This window comes from Armigeres subalbatus, chromosome 2 (assembly GCF_024139115.2).
Source record: "Armigeres subalbatus isolate Guangzhou_Male chromosome 2, GZ_Asu_2, whole genome shotgun sequence".
Lineage (NCBI taxonomy): Eukaryota > Metazoa > Arthropoda > Insecta > Diptera > Culicidae > Armigeres > Armigeres subalbatus.
This window is the reverse complement of record NC_085140.1, coordinates 44,666,293-44,690,515: the sequence shown is the minus strand read 5'-3', so window position 1 is coordinate 44,690,515 and position 24,223 is coordinate 44,666,293. Positions and strand designations below refer to the sequence as shown.

Below are 24,223 nucleotides of genomic sequence, written 5' to 3'. Positions count from 1 at the left end.
GCGTTCTAGTATCAATGCATCTACTATAGAAACCCTTTCAGCACGCGATGGTATATGAGCAAATCGAACCACCTTCCTTTTGCCAGTGGAGAGATATCAGCTTCCACACTGATACTCTTCCCTCCCTCTTCATATGGGAGTTTAATCATCACAAATATTGCTCGCTTTCAAATCCACCTCTATAAAGCATTCTTCATGTCTGCCGTATCCTAACGGAAATTACAAATCTTTACTTTCGCCTCTAATTCTATCATGAACATGTACATCTAAGTTTGGAAGATGATTTTAATATAATGCTATTTCAATCATTTTATATAAACATGGGCTATAATATTCAGACAATATTCTCTGTATTTGGTTCCATGGCAAAAGATTATGTTATTAGGCACACGCACAGATATTCTCATGAATGTACATTGCTGCATCAGATGTATTTGAGCCCATGCTCCCCTCACTTATAAAAAACGACTGAGTCGAGTGCGAACTAGAAGAAAATTTGACAGCCGCGGTGAACCCTCGTCGAGTGAATTTTCCTCCAACCGACGTCGTCGAACGGTCGCGAATTTTCCTGCCCACCGCTCTCACTCGTACGGGAGTAGGCATCCCAGTCAGGAGGAGGTCAGTGCCATAGGCTCGCGGTGTGTTTATCTCGCGGGTGCGTGCGTTTTTTGTTGGCTCGGTTGGGTGCAAAGACAAAAGTGCATTCCCGTGTGGACAGCCCAGCTCGCTGACGGGCATTCGAGAAGGTGCTGTTTTGTGATTATCAGTCGGGTGTGAACGATTTTGGCCAGGTTGCAAGTCGAGAACAAGGAAAATAAAACATAGTGAAGTCATAGTTCTCTATCGCCCTTTTTGACAGTGCGCGAGAGCAATGGTAGCAAATTTTCCTCAGTGAGACGTGAATCTCGCGGTGGGAAATAGAGTGAGAAAGGGATTCGTAAATTGCTCTGCGTGTATTAGGGTGATCTATGATTTGCTTGTTTTAATCAGAAGTTGAATATGTATTAGAGTCTAGATTTAAGAATAAATATTTCAACTTCTTCTAAGACCATGTTTATTATAATGGGTATAGAGAACATGATACAAATCCCTACAAGGGCGTTTGTTTTATTATTTATAATTTAAGATATTGTTTGTTTTCAAACTAAATGTTCTTATGAGTTTGAGCTAGAAACTTGAGTTGCAGGTAATAATATATCCTACCGACTTGATCTAAAGACTAGATCGGCAATTTATTTATTAAACAATGAAGATAAATAGAAATATAAAGACTTGTTATAGTAAGCGAGTATCATGCCACAAGATTGGAGTGTATAAATAGCAGCTTGAATTAGGAACCTCATACTAAATAGCTGTGGAAGTGCTTATTAAACTCCATGAAAGATCCGGTCATTTCGTTTTGATTTAGTTTCGCATGATTTAGATCTCTCTATTTCCCTTCCTTTCTATGTCACACTTTAGTTTTGACGTCACACTTCGGCCTGCCGTAATTTATGGACGTTTCTTAAACAAAAAGAAAATTTTGTTTTGAGCTTGAATATGTTTGATATAATAGTGGATCACCCTAATGCACCATACTGTTGCCGGAGCAGTGAATTCTAAACCAAAGCAAGACGGAAAACGTTAGTAGAATGTTCATATCTGCTAAGGAAAAGTGAGACAGCAAAACCAATGAAGAACCGTGAAAACTCGTTTAGTGTGAAATGAAAATTCTAATGAACCTACTATCCCTTCGGTGCTCTGATGGAACGTGACTGTGGTGCGAGTTTCAATCAGGAATGTTTTACCTATACAGAGAAAACCGAGGAACGTGCTCCATCATCAACAACTGCTACTGGCCGTCGTGTTGCTCGGCTTGATGGAAAGTCGCGTTTCACATCGATGTGGATAAGGTTGTGTGCGACCGCTGGTGGGAGCTCAGTGGGTGGTGGGTGATTGGTTGGTTGGTTGGTTGGTAGCGATACGTAGTCATGAGCAAGTTGTTATTTTGTTATTGATGTTGATCGTATCGTATCCAGTTTTTCCTATACTTGTTGTGTTAGTGAGCGATGAATTATATGTGGGCCGATGACAACGACAGGTTGAAGATCCTTGTTTACAAATTTATTCATGTCGTAAAACGAAGCCTTTTCAGAAAAAAATAAGGGAAATTGTTTTCAACATTATTTATTATGTATCATGAATTCACTTCAACGTAATAATATTCTATATATTTCGGAACTTTTAGTGTTTTAGTCCTGTTTTAATTACTGTTTACATTCTGAAGCCAACAATGGGTAAGCCGATCCATAAATAGAGGTATTTAGGCGAAATCCACGGTTTAAATAAAATATGTCCTTTATGATGAATGTTCGTATGTTTAGTAAAAATATAGAGCCCAAGTTTCCCATTCATTTATTTAGTCTACATCTAAACAGATAACACTGAATCAACAATTTTACGCCACAATACACGGTTCGAGGCCGCATCTCTCCATCCTCGAATACGCCCCACGCTCGCCAAGTCGTTCTGCACCTGGTCTGTCCATCTCGCTCGCTGCGCTCCACGTCGTCTCGTACCTGCCGGATCAGAAGCGAACACCATCTTTGCAGGGTTGCTGTCCGGCATTCTTGCAACATGCCCTGCCCATCGTACCCTTCCGTTTCCCATATTGAACCAATAGATTAGAAACGAAATGTTAGCACTAGGAAGTTGACGATCTCACTTTCATTATTCAATTCGCTGATGGTCCTTGTAGACCATCCATTGTTTAATAGTAGCGCTGCGAGTGGTTAGGACAGGTAGGACATGTTCTACGCTCGATACTGCCTGGGTAGGGCTGTTCATGATTGTGGTGAACATAATAAACACACTTTTTTGTTTTTCGTGAAACATTTCTTATACATACTATATATAACTAGTTTATTTGTGGACGCAATAGCGCCCGTGGCAAGTGTTTTTTTTTCAAATTTTTAAGAGTGATATATTATTTTCTGCATTTAAAAAAATCAAAATTTTCAACGCCTGTTGTCTGTGATTTATTTCATCAAATGCTGTGTCTGGTTGTCTAAGGTTGTCACTGGTTTTGTTTTCTGCATCTGATAGTAAAAAAGAATTGAAGTGTCAAATATTTTATTTTTTGTTAGAATTTCCCCGCGTGCTGCGTCTGGTTTGCTAGTCACCGGACAGACAAACAGGGCTATTATATATATGATAGCCCTGTTTGTCTGTCCGGTGACTAGCCAACCAGACGCAGCACGCGGGGAAATTCTAACAAAAAAATATATTTGACACTATCAGATGCAGAAAACAAAACCAGTGACAACTTTAGACAACCAGACACAGCATTTGATGAAAAAAAAATCACAGAAAACAGACGTTGACGATTTTGATATTTTTTTTAATGCATGAATTAATGAACCGTTTATATTAAAAAAAAAAACACTTGCCGCGGACGCTACTGCGTCCACAAATAAACTAGTTTTAAATAATACAGACCCCATTCGATTTTGGCAACACGTTCGGAACATTTATGTTGCCAAAATCGAATGGTTTTTGTTTTCTCATGATATTTCACATTTCTGCACTTATTGTGACACTATAGACATACTGTGACACTTTTTACGCGGATTTTGAAATCTAAGCGTTTACACTGAACATTTTTTGATGCGATTTTTTTTTACAATTTGTTTTACGTCGGTTTCGGGGTCCAACCAATTTTTTACGAGAGTTTTGGAATTTGAGCGTTTTCCTCGAAACAAATTTTTACGACTTTTTTTTATCGGTTTAGGGGTTGAATCAGGACTAAGAGTTTTATGTGGTGTACAAGCAATATAAAAAAAAAATCCCAGATTAATCCATCTAGCGGTGATGATGCCTTTCTCGCTTATTATAAAAAGTATCGAGAAAAATTCTTAAGAGAAGTCCAAATAGCTTAAATAATATAAAGTAATTAATAGTTTTTGTTTGTCATATAGTTGAAATTTGAAATAAATTTCTTCTTTAGACTTCAATATTCTTGAAATAATTTATTATAAGCCACAGATGATGAAAATTATTAATTGTTTTTGTATTATTTCTAAGAATAAAATTCTGTACAAAAAAATGTGGCAAAATTGGATCGTGAAGAAATCATATTAAAACTGTCATAAAATTGGGGCAAACAAAACTTCATTTAATTTACTTAGTTTACATCTAAACAGATAACACTGAATCAACAATTTGACGCCACAATACACGGTTCGAGGACGCATCTCTCCATCCTCGAATGCACCCCACGCTCGCCAAGTCGTTTTGTACCTGGACTGCCCACCTCGCTCGCGGCGCTCCATGTCGTCTCGTACTTGCCGGATCGGAAGCGAACACCATCTTTGCAGGGTTGTTGTCCGGCATTCTTGCAACATGTCCTGCCCATCACACCCTTCCGGCTTTAGCTACCTTCTGGATACTGGGTTTGCCGTAGAGCTGGGCGATCTCGTGGTTCATTCTTCGCCGCCACACACCGTCTTCTTGCACACCGCCAAAGATGGTCTTAAGCACCGTCTTTCGAATACTTCGAGTGCTTGCAAGTCCTCCTTGAGTATTGTCCATGTTTCATATCCGTAGAGGACTATCGGTCTTATCAGCGGCTTGTACATGACACATTTGGTGCGGTGGAGAATCTTTTTTGACCGCAGTTTCTTCTGGAGCCCGATGCATTTACCACTTTTGCAAACGTTCGGCCGACAATGTTAATGTCATCAGCGAAACAAATAAATTGATTGGAACTGTTGAAAACCGTACCCCGGCTGTTACACCCGGCTCTCTGCATGACACCTTCTAGCACAATGTTGAACAAAAGGCACGAAAGTCCATCACCTTGTCTTAGTCCCGACGCGATTCGAACGAACTGGAGTGTTCGCCCGAAATCTTCACACAGTTTTGCACACCATCCACCGTTGCTTTGATCAATCTGGTAAGCTTCCCAGGGAAGCTGTTCTCGTCCATAATTTTCCATAGCTCTATGCGGTCTATACTGTCGTATGCCGCCTTGAAATCAATGAACAGATGGTGCGTTAGGACCTGGTATTCACGGCATTTTTGAAGGATTTGCCTTACAGTAACGATCTGGTCCGTTGTCGAGCGGCAGTCAACGAAGCCGGCTTGATAACTTCCCACGAACTCATTCACAAATGGCGACAGACGTCGGAAGATGATCTGGGATATCATCTTTTTGCGGTATTAAGGATGGTGATCCCTCGAAAGTTCTCACACTCCAGCTTGTCGCCTTTCTTGTAGATGGGGCATATAACCCCTTACTTCCACTCCTCTGGTAGCTGTTCAGTTTCCCAGATTCTGACTATCAATTTGTGCAGGAAAGTGGACAGCTTTTCCGGGCCTATCTTAATGATCATAATCATCCTTACCAGCTGCTTTATTGGTCTTTAGATGCTGGATGGCATCCTTAACTTCCCTCAAGGTGGGGACTGATTGGCTTCCATTGTCCGCTGAACTGACGTAGTCATCTCCTCAGTTGCCTTGACTTTCACTGCCTGTACTCTTAGCGCCATTCAAATGTTCCTCGTAGTGCTGGTTCCACCTTTCGATCACCACACGTTCGTCCGTCAAGATGCTCCCATCCTTAACCCTGTACATTTCGGCTCGTGGCACGAAGCCTTTGCGGGAGCTTTGAGTTTCTGATAGAACTTGCGTGTTTCTTGAGAATGGCACAGCTGTTCCATCTCCTCGCACTACGCTTCTTCCAGGCGGCGTTTATTCTCCTGAAAAAGGCGGGTCTTCTCTCTCCGCTCCGTCTATAACGTTCCACGTTCTGCCGGGTACCTTGCTGCAGCGCGACCGCCCGCGCTGCGTCCTTCTCCTCCAGAATCTGTCTGCACTTTTCGTCAAACCAACCGTTCCGTCAACTTCGTCCCACATACCCGACGTTGTTATCGGCTTCAACTGTATTCCAGTAGTCCTCAAGAGGGGCTTCATCGAGCTTGCCCTCTTCCGGCAACGCAGCCTTCGGATGCTGCGCGTATGCAGTGGCGACATCAGGTTGCTTCAGTTGCTCTAGGTCGTACCACGGCGGTCGTCGGTACCGAACATTGTTGATGACGGATAGTTTTGGGCGCAGTTTAACCATCACCAGATAGTGGTCAGAGTCGATGTTAGCGTAACGATATGTCCTGACGTCGATAGTGTCGGAGAAGTGCCGTCCATCAATCAGAACGTGATCGATTTGTGATTCGGTCTGCAGTGGTGATCTCCAGGTTTACCGATACGTAAGGCTGTGTTGGAAGTAGGTGCTGCGAATGCGAACATATTCAATACTTGAACATGTTAAAAATTGGGGCATCACTGTGTCTTGTACACACTCATTTATAGAATAATGATGCTATGGCATTTTCATTGCAGATAATTGAAAACAATCTCATTTGAAGATAAATTATAAACAAATAATTAATTAGAAGCCTGAATGTGTCCATTTTTGAGAGAATAAAGTGAAATTACATATGTTGAACGAAATTCACAGTATCACGACGTTCTGACAATCACATTTACATACCGGGCATTGTTTATCCGAAACGTTGGAACTTGTTTGCCTCGCCTTTGATATTTCCACAGGAATCTTGATATTGCCTGTTTAGAGAACCATCTTTCTTATTAGAACACGTGGTTTGACTAATGCCATTACTGCAGTTGCATCCTGCGCTGCTGAATACATCCATGCGCTGAAATCTAACAGGTTTGGATTCAGTGTGTTCCTAGAGTATTTTGCCCGGTCAAGCTTCAATGATGACGGCAGTCTCTCGACCAGTTCGTAACGTAGCGGTGCGTTGTAGACAAAATCATTTACTCTGCAAGCTTGGATTGTTGCAACCAAGTTCTCCACGGTAAGGGCGAAGTTAACCACCGTCTCTAGACGATCGATATTCGGTGATGTTAGATTTAAGCAAATATTTCTCATTAGCACATTTTAAAGAACTAGAATGGATATAGATTGCCAATTTGTCGATAACATGTGCTTTTTGCTTATCATCCCGTATGACACAGACGTTGTCATTTTCTGTTTCTGACGTAGATGACGGACGTTGTCATTTCCTGGTAGCACATTGATGGGTAGCATTGGTAGTGTACGGTGCACAATGGGCTCGCTGATAGACGGGCGCGCTTTCAGGTAGTTTGGCAGAAAGCGTCCCGTTCCGTACGTCTTTAAATGTCGTTTGGCCGAACAGAGGTCATATGGTCGAACGACCATACAACCGAAATGTCATCTGCTGAGCTGTCATTGGCCAAAAATGCCAAACTATAATGAATATGAAAAGAGTGAGGTGATAAATGACAATCGACAAGCGAGAAGAAACCCGAGCAGGAGCGACGACCTCGATAACAGAAATTGGTATGAACTAGCCTTGCATAAGACGTAAAATACCGAAAAATAATACCAAAAACTTATATGCAGAATACTTGAGGCATAACATGCTTAGTTATTTCAATACCAAACGAATAATAACTTGTTATGCATTTGGTATTGAAATTCAATTTAATATCAGAGTATGTTATGGCTCAAGTATTGTCCATATTATTTTTTGGTTTTATTCCGATTGTGTTGACAGAGGCGGTTAGGATGAGGAACGGTTCGTTAGAAAGCGATGCTCGTAATCTTTATATTCGGTGTCCAGCAGTTCCGCCACCAACCTTCAAGGGCTTCCGTTTTGGCGCCTCTCTTAAAATGCAGGAACTTGTTCCAGGCACAGGCAGACATGGGGTCGGTGAGAGGACGTGTAGCCGGTTACAGTAACCGAGGTACGTAGCTCGAGCCCATACAGAAGCGTGTTGTCAATGATCGCTTGCCTAATTCGTAGACGAAGACCCTAATTCATCGTTTTTGATTTATTGGCATTATCGATGGCATATCGATTGGCAGATCGATGTGTATTACATTTCAAGCTCAAATTAGAAAAAGAACATAGAAATGAAACACTGCACTATTGTTCAGGATACAGTTTTACGCGGAAAGATGCTTTTTACGTCAAAACTATATTTTTTGAAATAAAATGTTGTTCTACAAAATTGTTCAAAATAGTAAGGCCACCATACTTACTTGATACTTGACAGCTACAGCTACAGCTACAGCTCTTCGATGAACCTACGCCGAATGGAGTATCCTTCTCCATCATAATGGTATCAAAAGATAGGGTGGCCCATCATATAAAAAAAATTGAAAATATTTTTTTAATTCCTCGGAATTTCGACATGTTATGTTGCACAAACTTGTAGCGCATTCCAATAAATTTTGCGAAAAACAGCTTTTTCTGTAGCTCTTAAGTTGGCTTATTCAGAGCAATTTCACCCAATTGGATTAGGGTGTACCTAAAAAAAAAACAGTATTTTTGATCTACTTTTTTTGTTTTAAACTAGCTGACCCGGCGAACTTTGTCTCGCCCAAAACTGATCAAATTGCTGATATATTATTTTACGTACACAATTTATCTAAAAAATAAACCGGTTTTTCAAAATAACTTTTCCTTTTTTTCACATTATTTTATCATGACACTTTTCGAATTAATTTAGTAGCCAAAGCAAAATTAACAAAAAACGATCTTTCCGTTATCTGATGATAATGTCCACTTAGATGACATGATTTGAAATTATCATACAAAATGCACGACAAACCATTTCATCGGAGAGATTTGATTTCGATTGTCAATTTTTTCAACTTCATCGTAAATAAAAAAAGAAAGGGATATAAATTAGTAAAAATTGAGCTGTCTATTCTTGAGTCATGCGCGGTCGTACAAATGCCACCGAAATTGAAAGAAAAATCATGTAAATTAATTTCAACGAAAAGATTGGGCATTGATCTTTAAAGTATTCCATTTCATCTTAACATTTTTCCTCGTAAATAGAAGAAGGAAAGGGATATTAATTAGCAAAAATTGGGTTGTCTATTCTTGAGTGATGCGCGGTCGTACAAATGACAACTTTGTTTTATATATATAAGATTTGAGATAAAACAAAAAAAGTAGATCAAAAATACTGTTTTTTTTAGGTACACCCTAATCCAATTAGGTAAAATTGCTCTAAATCAGCCAACTCAAGAGCTACAGAAAAAGCTTTTTAGCAAAATTTATTGGAATAAGCTGCGCTACAACTTTGTAGAACATAACATGTCAGTATTCCGAGAAATAAAAAAATATTTTTTCATATGATGGGCCACCCTATTGATGGCCTTACTATTTCGAACAATTTTGTAGAACAACATTTTTTTTTTCTAAAAAATATTATTTTGGCGTAAAATGCATCTTTCCGCGAAAATCTGTATCCTGGACTATAGTGCACTGTATGAATAGATATCGCAAGCAAGCTACCAGTATGAAGGGTGTCAGGCCATTTAGCCGAATGCCGTTTGTTCGAACGGGTCGTTTAGATTACGAGTAATGAAGAGTGAGAAATGAGAAGTGAGTAATGAGAAGTAGGAAGTGAGTAGTGAGAAAAAAAAGTGAACTGAGAACAGAGAACTTCTTCTTCCCCTCCTTCCTTACTCTTTCTTTCTTCTCCTGTCTTCCTTCTTCCTTTTTCTACCTTTTTCTTTCTCCTTCTTTCTACCTACTTTTTTCCTTCTGCCTTCTCCTTTCTCCCTTCTTCCTTTTTCTTTCTTTTGTCTTCCTTCTTCATTCGTCCTTCTTTCTTTTTTCTTCCTTCTTTTTTCCTCCATTTTATTCCTTCCTTCATCCTTTTTTTCTTTCTTCTTGCTTCCTTATTCCCTAATTTCATCTACCTATTCCTTCTTCCTTCTTTTTGCTTCCTTCTTCCTTTTTTCTTCTTTTTCCTCCTTTCTTTTTATCCTTCCTTTTTTCCCTTTTTACTTCTTCCTTCTTTTTTTCCCTCCTTCTTTCATCCTTTACTTCTCCGACTGTAAGACTGGACTCGTGTACTTTGAGCAGCACACGGGTGCTTTAGAAACTCCTGTCGGTACATGCAGCTTTCATTGAAGTTTAACACAGCCCAGAGTTAAACCGGTGGTTAAACCCTTGGTCAAATTTCACCATATCCTAGACAGGATCTGCAGATCGTCACTCCCTTACTTTAGTTAAAGACAGACGAATGACAGTGTCAAGGCCACACTATCAGCTGAGTACGCAACCCTCAATTAGCGGTCAATTGTCTCTGGCAAATCCGTTGAAGCTTGAGATTGGTAGACGTCAACTCAACATTTCGAAGCACAAAAGCTCTCTCTATGAAATACCATGCGCCTCCATATTGACAAATATACAATATATATTATGGAATGCTTCCAAAGACCATATTTGCTTCGCTGTAGGTACAAAAAACACCATAAAGGCTCTCCCAGACCTAAGCGATTTCATCGCCGTGTCGGCGACATCAAGTGGCCGCGTTTATATCGTTTTTTTTTTTATTTTTTTTTATTTTGTTTTTTTTTAAACTAATTTTATTCGCTAATTATCTAATACATGCATTCATCTCTTAGACTAGGTGTTCCGTGTTTTCTTAACACTATCATCCTTATTTGCTATGTTATATTTTTAGTTATTATTAATACATTTCAATTGCCTCTGGCAGTTAGAATTTTTTTCCTCTGGTTGAATTGAACCATGTAGGAATTACAATGTTTTCCGCGTTTATATCGTTGGATTTCTTTACCAACGGCGTCGCGTGTGTGTGGGGGAAATTTGATACTCGAAAAGCATAGATTTTTTTTTCATGTAATGCAAGACATACAAAGCTTTGAAAATGTTCCACTCATTCCGAAATGTTGAAGAAACGTGCTTCACTGTACACCCCAGGGAATAATTTTAACACCATCACTGTTTGAGGATCAAAATTTAATGATTGTTGCTCGTATGCATGTTTACTGAAAAGTCACGTTTTAGTTGGAAATAATTATAAAGCCATCACTTTTATATGGGGCTCCATACAAGTGGAGTGGTTTTATAATTATTTACAACCAAAACGCGCCTTTTTCAGTAAATATGCATACGAGTAACAATTGTTTATTGAAAATTAAGGTTAGGCTAGGAGGCCATTCTATTCCAAAAACATCATATAGAATAATGTAAGTTGGAGTGGGGAGTCAATGGACGTAGAATACCGCATAATCTGTTACGGGTTTCCTTAGATTCCTGCATGGTTAAATTTAACATCAGACAAGTGCGTGGGGAAGTAAATAGAAAATTACCAAACTTCAATTTGACTTAATTAAAGAACTGCTGCAGTACATCGTTTATTCTTCATACATAATAGGATGTGTTTTTCGATCACGATGAAACTTATCAAATAAAACCAAAAACTTTGGAAATGCTTCTAAAAACACTAAATTAAAAAGTTTAGCTTTGGTTAGAAATTCAGCCTAATATCAATATACAACCTTAAACCCAGTTCTTTGTTTGAGGCTTATTATCTTTTGTTTACGGCTATAACTCGCAAGCATTCATCTCCATGTCGAGCCCTAAGACATAAATTTAATATTACCCTTACCATGTGGCAGAAGAGTGAACCTACAACGTTATTGAACCTCCCGTAAAGCCTACCATCTCCACCAACCATATAATCCAAAGCCTGTTCCTCGATGTGGGACCACTCACTCATACAAGACACGTGCTTTGCTCAAACACTCAACCTCTCACTCACCACGAGTATCGGAATCAACACCACCAGCGAACGCAAGGATTCAGTGAAATACATGTGCCAATTGGGCCTCATTTTCCTCAAAACAATAAAATCCTACGAGTTTTCCAACCACATGCCATCAGCATGTTTTCCGAAATTCTCAGAGCAAGAGCAAGAACCCATTCTCACCACACCGTTGCTATCCAGCACTCGCTCACTTCGGATGGTTCATCGGTCCTCTACAAGTCATGTTTTTCCTTCCACAGAAGTACCGACTGGCAGAGCTGTGGTGTGTGCTGGCGAGAGAATGGAACTCGGTCAGGAGTCGTCGAGTATCGCAGAGTGACAGCTCCGTTTTTAGCCCAGTTTTCCCAGTTACCAGTGAAATCGTGGAGTGAAGTTTCCCGTTCTTATTTTGCGTTGTTTTGGTAGTGTTTTCCTAGGACAAAGTGTTGAAACTTGCAGTTAATGTAGTGTGCTCAGAGTTTATCTTGTTAGTTGACAGTTAGGATTCTTGTCGTGGCGGGTTTTCCACGGAAAAAGTAGGAAAATCGGTTCTATTTAGTGGGCCTTTAATAGCACCTGGTCCTCTTTCGCTGTGTGTGCACAGGAAAAAACAGCGAAGAAAATTCATGCCCACCCCGTGCTGCCTCCCGTGTGTTACTTTCAGTGTCGCTCACATTTGGGTGGAAAGTTCATCCCGTCTATAGTGATCAGAGGCCAAAAAGCACGTGCGAGTGGTTGTGTGTGTAGCACAAGTCGACTGTTGTAGTGGTGCCGGAGTGTTTTCCAGCGGGTGCGTGTGAACCATTGTATTTACACAAAAGTGAAATATTTCAAGCCCCAACGTGATGACGACGACGTCGATATTATCCTTGGACTTCACGTGAAAAGCGGCGGCAACTGTGGGAAATACGTCGAAGGAAAAGAATAAGCAGACCGGTTGGGTTGTTTTCTGTGGCAATTCTACACAGTGTTCGTTCCGCGGACGCAAAACGCTGATCGTCTTTACGGCCAGGTGAGTATTATTGCATATAGTCATTTGCTGATGAGTATAGAATTTTGGAATATGTTTTCAATCATCAAGTTAAATGGTTGAGAGGATTATTTTTTCATTTCACCAATGATAATTAATGATGAATTGAGGAATTCCATCAAATAGTAAGAGCAAAGAATATCTGTATCATAAATCAATTAATCTCATGCATTGATAATAGTTTCATCTAATAGGCATTGTTGACAAAGACGAAGCTGTCTCCTTGTATTTAAGAAATTCTAACTTATTCTAATTTTGAAAACTCATATGTGAATATGAATATTATGTGGAAGATATTGATTTGAAAAATGTATTGGAGGTAATCACTTTCCTATCGATGGGACTCGAATCCACGACCCTCAGTGCGCTAGCCTGGTGCTTTAATCAACTAAGCTACGAAGGACCTCCGTCGGCCTTCGCAACCTAGCGACTACTGAATGAGCTCGAGATTCCCAAATTGGACGCATAGTCAATTCACTCGCAATCCATTTGTCAAAGCAACACTTCCACATGTGTATAGTACACGCTCACATTAGAGGAGCGTGAGTAAATATTTAGAATGTCTGGCGGCTATACACATTCTTCATCGGCAACTGTACTGATCAAGTGAGGTTGTGTGAGCTATTTGCCAGTCGATCGTCAAGCTCAGACCTGACCGCAAAATAACTGTTTATCTGCATGTATGGGCGCGGCAAATGCTGGGTAACCCAAGTAGCATTTTAAGTTTTATAACGCTCTTGTAGACCATAATTTACTCTATAAGAGTGTTATAAAACCAATATAAAACCAAAATGTTACTAGGGAAAGCGTATCATTGGTACTTCGCATATCTGAAGGAGTAAATAGACCCCATCTTGCGGTCCTTAGCCTCTTACCCACCAGCTCCTATCCCTATCTCCTCGTGGCGCTGGTCGGGATACTAGCAACATTAGGGAAGATCGGGTAACCAATCCCAGTGGGAACTATGGTCGTATGCTGACATAGAAGGGGAGTATGCTCCTCTCCGGAGGTGCAAATCTTACTGGGCGTGTGTTCTCCATGTCCATCTGCTCAAATCACGCAACGAATAATTAACAAGAGAGTACACACGCATACTCGCCGATGTGCTCAAAGATCGTGGATTCGGCATCGTAGCGCTGCAGAAGGTTTGTTGGAAGGGATGTGTTAAGGCCATCGACAAGCCACCGGGGTGTTTCAAGCACATCGCATCAGTGGATGACATGCCTCATGTTGAGGCCCCACTAAGTCATCATATCACCATATTGCATTATATACTTACCCCTTTTTGTCATACCTTGCTCCATACCTGGAGCATTACATAGCATACCAGAAACGAGACAAAATTCATAACAATAACAAATATAACACAATAATTAATGTAAATTACTTACCTTACAATCTTTCTGAAGATCAACAACATTTGTTTGTGTACAATGCATTGTTATTGACACTTCCAGAACAGTCAGGCAAGCAAATACTAGACACAATATCTTTAGTACAATAATAGAGCTTGCATACAATAGGTTAGACAGATAATAGTTGTATACAATCTGCAACATTCCATAGGGTAGAGCTACTATAAATAATACACCGTACTATCTAGAAAAAGTTAATTCGTAATAAATCATCAAGTGAATCGGAACGTTTTTCTCATACCCCGGCCAGTTGGCCGCGCTCGGATTCCTTAATCCTGTAGTCTGTGTACCAGGCATTACCTAAACGTTAACAGGATCAATGGTGCGAACGTTCAGAGCTGCGGCAAAACACACGAGCTGGGAACAGCTTTCATAGTGATGGGTGATATGCAAAGGCGTGTGATCGGATGGTGGCCGATCAACGAAAGAATATATGTGCAGGTTGAGGATCAAAGGCCGGTTCTTCAACTTCAGCATAATCAACGTCCATAGCCCACACTCCGGAAGCACTGATGATGATAAGGACGCATTCTACGCGCAGCTGGAACATGAGTAAGACAGCTGCCAAAGCCACGACGTCAAAATCCTCATAGGAGATTTGAACGCTCAGGTTGGCCAAGAGGAGGAGTTTAGACCGCCTATTGGGAAGTTCAGCGCTCACCGGCTGACGAACGAAAACGGCCTACGACTAATTGATTTCGCCGCCTCCACGAATATGGCCATTCGCAGCACCTACTACTTACTCACACATCGACCACGTTCTGATTAATGGACGGCACTTCACCGACATTTTCGACGTCAGGACATATCGTGGCCCTAACATCGACTCTCATATCTATCCGTCAACTAACGTCCGTCTATCCATCAACTATCCGTCATCAACAATGTTCGGTACCGACGAACGCCTTGGTACGAATTAGAGCGACTGAAGCAACCTGATGTCACCACTGCATACGCGCAGCATCTCGAGGCAGCGTTGCCGGAAGAGGGTGAGCTCGAGGGGGCCCCTCTTGGGGTCTGCTGGAATACAGTTGAAGCAGCCATTAACGACGCAGCGGAGAACAACGAGAGTGTAGACAAATTCTGGATGAGAAGGACGCAGCGCGGGCGGTCGCGCTGCAGCTAAGTACCCTGTAGAACGTGGAACGTTATAGACGGAAGCGGAGACAGCAAACCCGCCTTTTTTCAGGAGAAGAAACGCCGCCTGGAAGAAGTGGAGTGCGAGGAGATGGAACAGCTGTGCCGTTCTCAAGAAACACGCAAGTTCTATCAGAAGCTCAATGCATCCCGCAAAGGCTTCGTGCCACGAGCCGAAATGTGCCGGGATAAGGATGGGAGCATCTTGACGGACGAACGTGTGGTGGTCGAATGGTGGAAGCAGCACTACGCGGAACATTTGAATGGCGCTGATAGTACATGCAGTGAAAGTCAAGGCAGCGGAGGAAATGACTACTTCAGTTCAGTGGACGATGTTAGCCAACCAGTCCCCACCTTCAGGGAAGTTAAGGATGGCATCCAACAGCTAAAGACCAATAAAGCAGTTGATAATGATGGTATCGGAGCTGAGCTCATCAAGATGGGCCCGGAAAAGCTGGTCACTTGCCTGCACTTACTCATAGTCAGAATCTGGGAAACTGAACAGCTACCGGAGGAGTGAAAGGAAGGGGTTAGGCCCCATCTACAAGAAAGGCGACAAGTTGGAGTGTGAGAACTTTCGAGCGATCACCATCCTTGATGCCGCCTACGAAGTGATATCCAGATCATCATCTTCCGACGTTTGTCATCATTAGTGTGAATGAGTTCGTGGGAAGCCGGCTTCGCTGACGGCCGCTCGACAACGAACCAGATCTTAATGTACGACAAATACTCCAAAAATGCCGTGAATACCAGGTCCCAACCAGCTGTTCATTGATTTCAAGGCGGTATACGACAGTATAGACCGCGTAGAGCTATGGACGAGAACAGCTTCCCTGGAAAGCTTACCAGACTGATCAAAGCAACGGTGGATGGTGTGCAAAACTGTGTGAAGATTTCGGACGAACACTCCAGTTCGTTCGATTCGTGCCGAAGACTAAGGCAAGGTGCTGGACTTTCGTGCCTGTTGTTCAACATTGCGCTAGAAGGTGTCATGCGGAGAGCCGGGTGTAACAGCTGGAGTACGATTTTCAACAGATCCAGTCAATTTATTTGTTTCGCGGATGGCATGGACATTGTCGGCCGAACATTTGCAAAGGTGGCAGAATTGTGCACCCGCCTGAAAAGTGAAGCAACAAAAGTTGGACTGGTGATGAATGCTTCGAAGACAAAGTACATGCTATTGGGCGGAACCGAGCGCTACAGGGCCCGCCTGGGATGCAGTGTTATGATAGACGGGGATACTTTCGAGGTGGTCGAGGAATTCGTCTACGTTGGATCCTTGCTAACGGCTGATAACAATGTGAAATCGTGAAATACGAAGGCGCATCATCTGTGGAAGTCAAATTCACCTCCGCACCAAATGTGTCATGTACAAGACGCTGATAAGACAGGTAGTCCTTTACGGACATGAAACATGGACAATGATCGAGAAGGACTTGCAAGCACTCGGAGTGTTCGAGAGACGGGTGCTTAGGGCCATCTTTGGCGGTGTGCAAGAAGACGGTGTGTCACGGCGAAGAATGAACCACAGCTCGCCCAGCTCTACGGCGAACCCAGTATGTAGAAGGTAGCTAACGCCGGAAGGGTACGATGGGCAGGGCATGTTGCAAGAATGCCGGACAGCAACCCTGCAAAGATGGTGTTCGCTCCCGATTCGGCAGGTACGAGGCGACGTAGAGCGCAGCGAGCGAGGTGGGCAGACCAGGTGCAAAACGACTTGGCGAGCGTAAGGCGCATTCGAGAATGGAGAGATGCGGTCTCGAACCGTGTATTGTGGCGTCAAATTGTAGATTCAGTGTTATCTGTTTAGATGTAAACTAAATAAATGAATAAATGAACACTGCTAGCTCTAGTGCCACTGAGCTTTACGATATGACCAAAATCATCTTGATACGCACTACATATCTCCGCGTAACGGGACTAAAACCATCGCTTTAACCTTCCGAGACTCGATTCAACTTTCATGAGCATGAGCATTATGACCGTAAAATTCGTAGTTACTACTCCGTGATTGACTGGGGCTTGGGATGAGCTACCCATTACCAATGTGCACGTTTTAGGAAGCTCGGAATATTTTTAGTCAATAACGGCACTGGCCACGTCCTTACGGTCGTATAAGAAGGAAAGGATTATTGGTAAGACTCTCGTTGCTACTAGAGACTGAGTATACCTCTGCATCTCCGTGATTGTCTATGGATAGGACATTTGTTAGTTACAAAGGATAATTTATTTGGATTGACTTCGGTTAGCGAAGCGATGTAAGGGATGGGATATAATTAGGCGCATTTAAAATATTCTACTCACTTTCGTTTCTATCGAACCGGCGTGTAAATCTCAAATGCTACAAAACGTGCATAATTTAATTTATTTACAGGCCGCACAAAGTTTTGCGTATATTTAGAAAACACGCACAAACAGCCACTGATTTATTAATTCACCGGCCGCACAACGCAGAACAAATTTTGTATTTTTTTGTATTTGTTTTTCTTTTGGGTCTCAAACCAAGGCATATGGGATATGGGATGTTTTAAGATTTCCAAATTGTCCTGGAGTTTGAATCAAATTGTGTACCGTATAAATCACGGTTTCGATTGTGTCCTCAGTCTCAACATCAACATCTGATGTGCTTGCATGTGGCCTGTAAGTAAAACACATTTACTTGGAGGACATAATACCTTAGCTGGGGACATGATGGAATCCTTGATTGATTCTGTAGACTATTTGATTCAAACTCCAGAACGATTTGGAGATCTTAAAACATCCGATGTACTTGAATACCAGACGCAAGTGATGAGGAAACAAACTGGAAGGACAGATTTGGGTTGATACTGTTGCTCGAGACATCATGTAAGCCTAGGCTGACCAGATCATTTCGATGAAAAAACGGGACAAACGCACTTACAAAAAGGGATATGTCAAAAAACCTTGTGACAAAATTCAAGAGCTGTGCAAATTTCAAAATGTATGGACTTAATTTTCATTTTCCGTGTAAGAAGTTAGAGAAAATTTCTAGAGTGAATCATTCACCACCATAACCAACCTTCTATCCTTCTATTGTATTAAGTTAGTAGTGGGAAAATACTAAACTACAAATATTTCACTCTTCAAAGGGGCGCGGACAAAAACATAAAGGAACAAAAACCTCGCATTTTTTATAATGTTTTTAAAAAAATTGTGGTTTTTGAAATTCTATTTTAATCGACTCTTAAACAAGCATTAAGGATTTTATTATTGACTAATATCAAAAACTTTTCCAATTCTAAACTCTTGAAAATTACAGAAAATAGTCAAAGTACCCTGTCTAAAGCCGGTCTGGACATTGAAGAGATAAGAAAAAATAATTTTCTGAAAAAAATATCAAAAGACAAATGCGATAAGAGCAATAGGGTAGGATTATAGATTTCCCGTGCTAAAACCCTTTTTCATGAATATAAGTGAGGGAAAATCTGCGGATAAGAATAATAAGAATCTCAACGGGGAAAGAACATTAATAATATGTAATTTTATTTATGGTGAATAAATGGCGCATGTGAATAAATGTCAAATCTAATCAATTCACAGTCCTTTTCGATCGAAATTGATTTAAATGACGCTTAAAGTCGACTCACCTCGGGAAACTTGTCCATTGATTTTGTTCCCAAAAAGGCGGGAAGCAATTTCGTCCCGAAAAGTAAAACAAATCTTGGTTTATTTTAGCTCGGACTCTCGAAGATTTCCGATAGGATTGTATTTTGAATCGGGCCGAAATTCTAGTTTTCTGCAACGGAATCCTATAAATAACGCCTGTGCATATGGAAGCAAAATTTGCAGACAAGCTACTCATCTGTAAACTAGCCTTGAAGTACGTAGCGACCGAAATATGAACAAATTTTCCCTAAAATTAGTTTTGTTCAGCTGATTATTTTTAAAGTCGTTATTTTTTTTTACAGTGGATGATTTCGAAACTGAATGATTCTTAATGTTTCGAAAAGAATCAAACGATTGAAAAATGTGTGGTAAAGTTGATTTTAATAAAAATAGGAATACATACTTAGCATAAAAAACCCGAAAATGAACTTAATGTGAAAATTAGAATGTCTGTCCCTGCACTTCATTTTATTGACGTTGAGGCGTGACCTGATTTTCAGAATATACTTGCCTACCGAGTTACAAAAAATGTTAAAAACCTTAAAAAAGTCGATCCAAGCAAAATACATAGCGGCATAGATAACATTCTCTTAAAAGCAACATTAATAACATAACATCTCACTCTTTTTTTTTATGTGTTTCATCCACTTTATTTGTATTTGGTTTTAGGTTCTTGCCTGAAATATTGAATTTGTTTGAAAGACATTTTGGAGCTCTTTGGAAGAATCAATAAAAAAACGGGACAAATTGAGGACTTTTTAGATTACGACGGAACAGCACAATAAGGTCTAAAAAACGGGACTGTCCCGTTAAATACGGTACGTATGGTCAGCCTATGTAAGCCGTGATTCATTCGGTAGACCATTTTATTCAAGCTTCAGTACAGTTCGGAAAACTAAGAGCACCTAATATTCCAGGATTTGAGATGCAAGTGAAAGACATATACTTTGAGGACATAATTGAGTTTATACAGATGTTGATTCGGTATACGATTTGATTTAAACTCCAGGGCGTTTTTGGTATCTTACAATATATCATAAGGCTGTATTTAAGACGCAAGTGGGAGACAAATACTTGGAGGATATAATTGGGTTGCTTCCGCCGCTGGAAACATTATCAAGGGCGTGGTTGATTCGATAGACCATTTAATTCATACTCTAAGACAATTTGGAGAATTTGAAATCTTACAACATTGTAGTAGATAAGATAAATATATAATGTCAAGATTTAGCGAGTTCGAATTTATATTTTGTTGAGAAATAGAAGTATTTCAATTAATTTTTACAGTGTGCATTAGATTCCAATCGATTAGATTTTGAGGCATTTGCGATTATGTGCATTGAGCTAAAATATCAATTAATGGGTGAATTTATGTCTGCGTATATTCTTGGTTTAATGATGTTGATGATGATTCCCGACCACGAACGCTTGAAAAAACGAGAGAAGAGATGTTCGGGTGTTTGAAAAGGAAGGAATCGTTATGAGTCAGTTTTGTCAGTCTGATATCTATTTTCTTGGCGAATGAACGTGGATTGATTTAGTGAAGGTTATTCCGTGGCGATTGGTTACCACAAACATCTCATACGCCTAAATTTAAGACGCCAGTTAAAGACAAATACTTGGAGGACATAATTGAGTTGCTACAACGGCTGGGAACATCATGAATGGCATGGTGGATTCGTTTGATTATTTGATTCAAACTCTTGGACAATTAAGCATCCTAGGCTGAACCGAGAATTGAACTCACAACCTCTGGATCGCACGTCTTTGCTGGGATGCTGCCTATGACCCTTTGTAGACCTGTGTGCCGAAGTATTTGTGAACGGCGGCGGCGTAAGGCCATTTTTACACCGGCGGCGGCGGCATCGGTGGCGCCACGCCGTAAGCAATGTTTGGCGGTGGCGGCGGCGTGAATCGGCGTGAAGAATTTTGAGCTGAGAAAAAAAATCACGCAGCAAGGCATTTCATGCTTTTTATGAATTTTGGGGTTTTTTGTACAATTGCTAGCCTCAGTCAGACTGATGGGGGAGCATCCTAATGGGTGTAGCTTGTATCTCCACAGCAAAAGTTTACATTACATCCTCCACTAGGACATTGCCGCATCACAGCACATGAGTTCATTGGAAAGTACTTCGGATATAAATCCAGAAATTCGTGTGGAAATTCTTCAAGATATTCCTCAGAAAATTTGAGTAAGGAATTCTAAGAATTAATTTAAAATTTCCCTAATGAATTTCTTCAGAACTTCCACCAAGAATTCAGTTGAAAATTTATTAGGGTATTTCTTCGGAAATTCCTTTACGGAGTCTTTTGAGAATTTCTTCAGTAGTTCATTCGAAACTATTTTCAGGGATTCCTTTGAAAATTTCTTTAAGAATGAGATACCCATGGAAAATCCTTCAAGAAGTTCTATGAGAATACCTACGGACACTGTTTTAAGAATACATTCGAAAATCCATTTGGGAGAAAACCTTCAGGAATTTCTAATCGAAAATCTTCCAGTAATTCCTCAAAAAAAATCTATGGAAACTCTAGGAAGATATTTTTGGTATTCTTATAGAAATCCGATCCTTTAGCAACTCTTCCAGAAATTCCTGTAGACCTTCGAAAATTTCCTTTTAAATTACTTTAAGAATTATGTCGGGAATCTCTTCAGAACTTCTATTGCGAAATCTTCGGAAATTTTGTTTGTTAATCCCTTCATTTTTTTAAAACGTTTTTAAGTGTTTTTTTTTATTTGAAAATAAGTTTAACTCTCAAATACCTTTAGAAATTTCTCCAAATTCGAATTATTTCCGGAACTATTCCTGCTGTAATTTTGTATGGTTTACTGAAGTAATTTTCTTAAGACTTCCTGGAGGACGTTCCAAAAGAATTTCTGAAAATATTTCAAATGCCTTTCCGGAGGGGTTTATGAACGAATCCCTGGATAAATGTCCAAATTATTTCTTGGTGGCTTTTCTATAGAGATTTTCGAAGAAATTTCCGACTCAATTGTTGAAGGAATAATCGAAAAGCCTGAGAACCTGAAAAGATTTTCGAACAGAATTTTAAAATGAGTTTCTGAAGGAATATTCGAAGGAATTCTGAAAGTAATTTACGAAAGAATTTTGAATGGATTTTCCAAACATCTATTGGAATTTACATAGAAATTCCTATATTTCTCCTGGAATTTCTTCAAAAACCCGGACAGTAGTAAAACAAATTCAGTTTTGACTCTAGAATCAAAATTACATGCCAAGAAAAACTCCCAAAATATCGAGATTGCAGGGCTGGTAGCGACCAATCTCGTACAAAATAGTGACTTTAGTGACCAATGCTGACGAAAAAAGGGACCAAATAGTGTCTTTCAGTTCCAGAAAAAGTGACCAAATAGTCACTTTCAATTGACTTTTATGTGGCAATGGTACCTATTTAATTATTTCTCAGACATAGAATTATTTCGACTCATAAAGTTTATAAGTCTGCGGTCGGAATCTCTGTTGTTATGGAAAATGTAGCAACGTTATAAAGAATTTTAGAAACTAACTTTCTTTATAAAGCTTGTAAAAATTCATCCTACTTTAAAGTATATTCATAAAGGGAACTGTTCCGTTTCCCATTTCACTAAACATATATTCATCTCATCGCGAAACAAACAGCTATCTTCATTGTAACTTTTCACAAACATGTATGCTCACTGTTTAAAAAATCACAAGAATAAACAACAAATTAAATTCATTTTTGTTGCTTTGTTTTTTTTTTTTTGATGAACATAGGAGCTAGGGGATGAAGTCGAGGAGCAGTAAATCTTCATTATGAAATAATGAATTTTACGAACATACATGGACAACTTACTAGTTAGCATAATAAGAAAGTGTCCGAGGAAAATTAAGCAATTCCGATAAAATAAAACTACGCGCGCATGTTTCCTACAAGCTTTGCCGGACTAGTTTTTACGCGGGTCAAATTCCACATAAGTTTACAAAGTTTACGGGAAATACCAATCACCTGCGTAAAAAACGACTCCATTGTACGAAACATGTTAGTTAACTGGGTAAACAATTGAAGCAAAAGGGTGTAAGTGACATTTTGGTCAACATTGAGTTGACCATAGCAAAAAATTATTTGGTTTTAGAACTTTGAATTGATATACTTAGTACGGTCTTCTTTCTTGTTCTTATTGGCATTCCATCCCCACACTGGGACAGGGCTGCCTCGCAGCTTAGTGTTCACTAAGCACTTCCACAGTTCTTAACTGCGAGGTTTCTAAGCCAGGTTACCATTTTTGCATTCGTATATCATGAGGCAAGCACGATGATACTTTTATGCCCGGGGAAGTCGAGACAATTTCCAATCCGAAAATTGCCTAGACCGGCACCGGTAATCGAACCCAACCACCCTCAGCATGGTCTTGCTTTGTATCCGCGCGTCTTACCGCACGGCTAAGGAGGAGTATACGGTATTTGTAAAAAAATTAAAAATTCCCAGTTATTTTTAAAATCTTTATACGATTTGTATGAAAAAATATTGAAAAACTTAACAGTTATTTTTCTCAAAACTAAGACTACACCCCTTTGAGTTTGACTCTCAATTAAGGGTTTACCCTCTTATGATTTCAAAAAATATTAATGAAACTCACGTGCTTCATTACTTCAAGGAAATTCAATGAATCCATGAAAAAAAGGAAGTGTTAAAAATCTTATCAAGCATTTATATTTTATCCCTAAAGACTTTTTTTCTTCATGGCCAAATATACTGAAACTAAAATTGTTTATGTTATGCACTGTTTCTTGGATGTAACTTTTACAATTTAAAAAGAAGTTTTAAGAAAGAAAAGAAAAAAAAACAGTAATAACAAAACTTTTTTATACATTCCAAAACATAACAAAAAAAAACAACAATCTTCTCCCCATCTCATAAAAACTGTATGATTTGCGTCGAAATTATGTTATTTTAGAATTAGTTACAGCACAGATTCTTGCCAGAGATCAAAGAATCATGTCAAAATCTATTTTTTTTTGTTAATGGCATGTCACGGTATGTGTCAAATTCAAAATCATCAAAAATTTTAAATATTCACCTTTTTTTATATTTGAGTAACCAAAATTTATGCATTTTCAGTTTCAGATGTATAACATCATTATATTTTTAAAAATTCACAAGTATTGATACGTAATTAATAAACCACCTCAAATCCCATTACATTATCAAACACAGATGCAGATTTTAATATTTCGATTCATTTTATGTTACAAAATTGATATATTTATTTGTTACAAAAAATCAGAAGGGTTATGTACAAGACACAACCGCCCAACGTAAACTACGTAAGACAGTTTGTTCATTGAGGATTGTAGTGCCATCATACATGAATATTTTTAGAAAATTCATTTGATTACTTATGTCACTGGTTTCGAACAAAACTAGCGTATCT

General features: G+C 39.7%; 1 protein-coding gene across 8 annotated transcripts in view; it reads left to right on the top strand.

Annotated features, from left to right (window-relative positions):
- The first annotated feature begins 508 nt into the window (after positions 1–508).
- LOC134218497 (calmodulin-binding transcription activator 1) overlaps positions 509–24,223 on the top strand; it is a 708,930-nt gene continuing 685,215 nt past the window's right edge. For 4 of the 8 annotated variants that reach the window (XM_062697588.1, XM_062697591.1, XM_062697582.1 and 1 more), the window contains exons 1-2: positions 625–824; positions 11,859–12,610. The gene's annotated coding sequence lies outside the window, so the exon portion shown is untranslated. Of the gene's footprint in view, positions 911–11,858; positions 12,611–24,223 lie in introns of all 8 variants that reach the window. The other 4 variants (XM_062697587.1, XM_062697584.1, XM_062697586.1 and 1 more) reach the window with 4 other exon arrangements.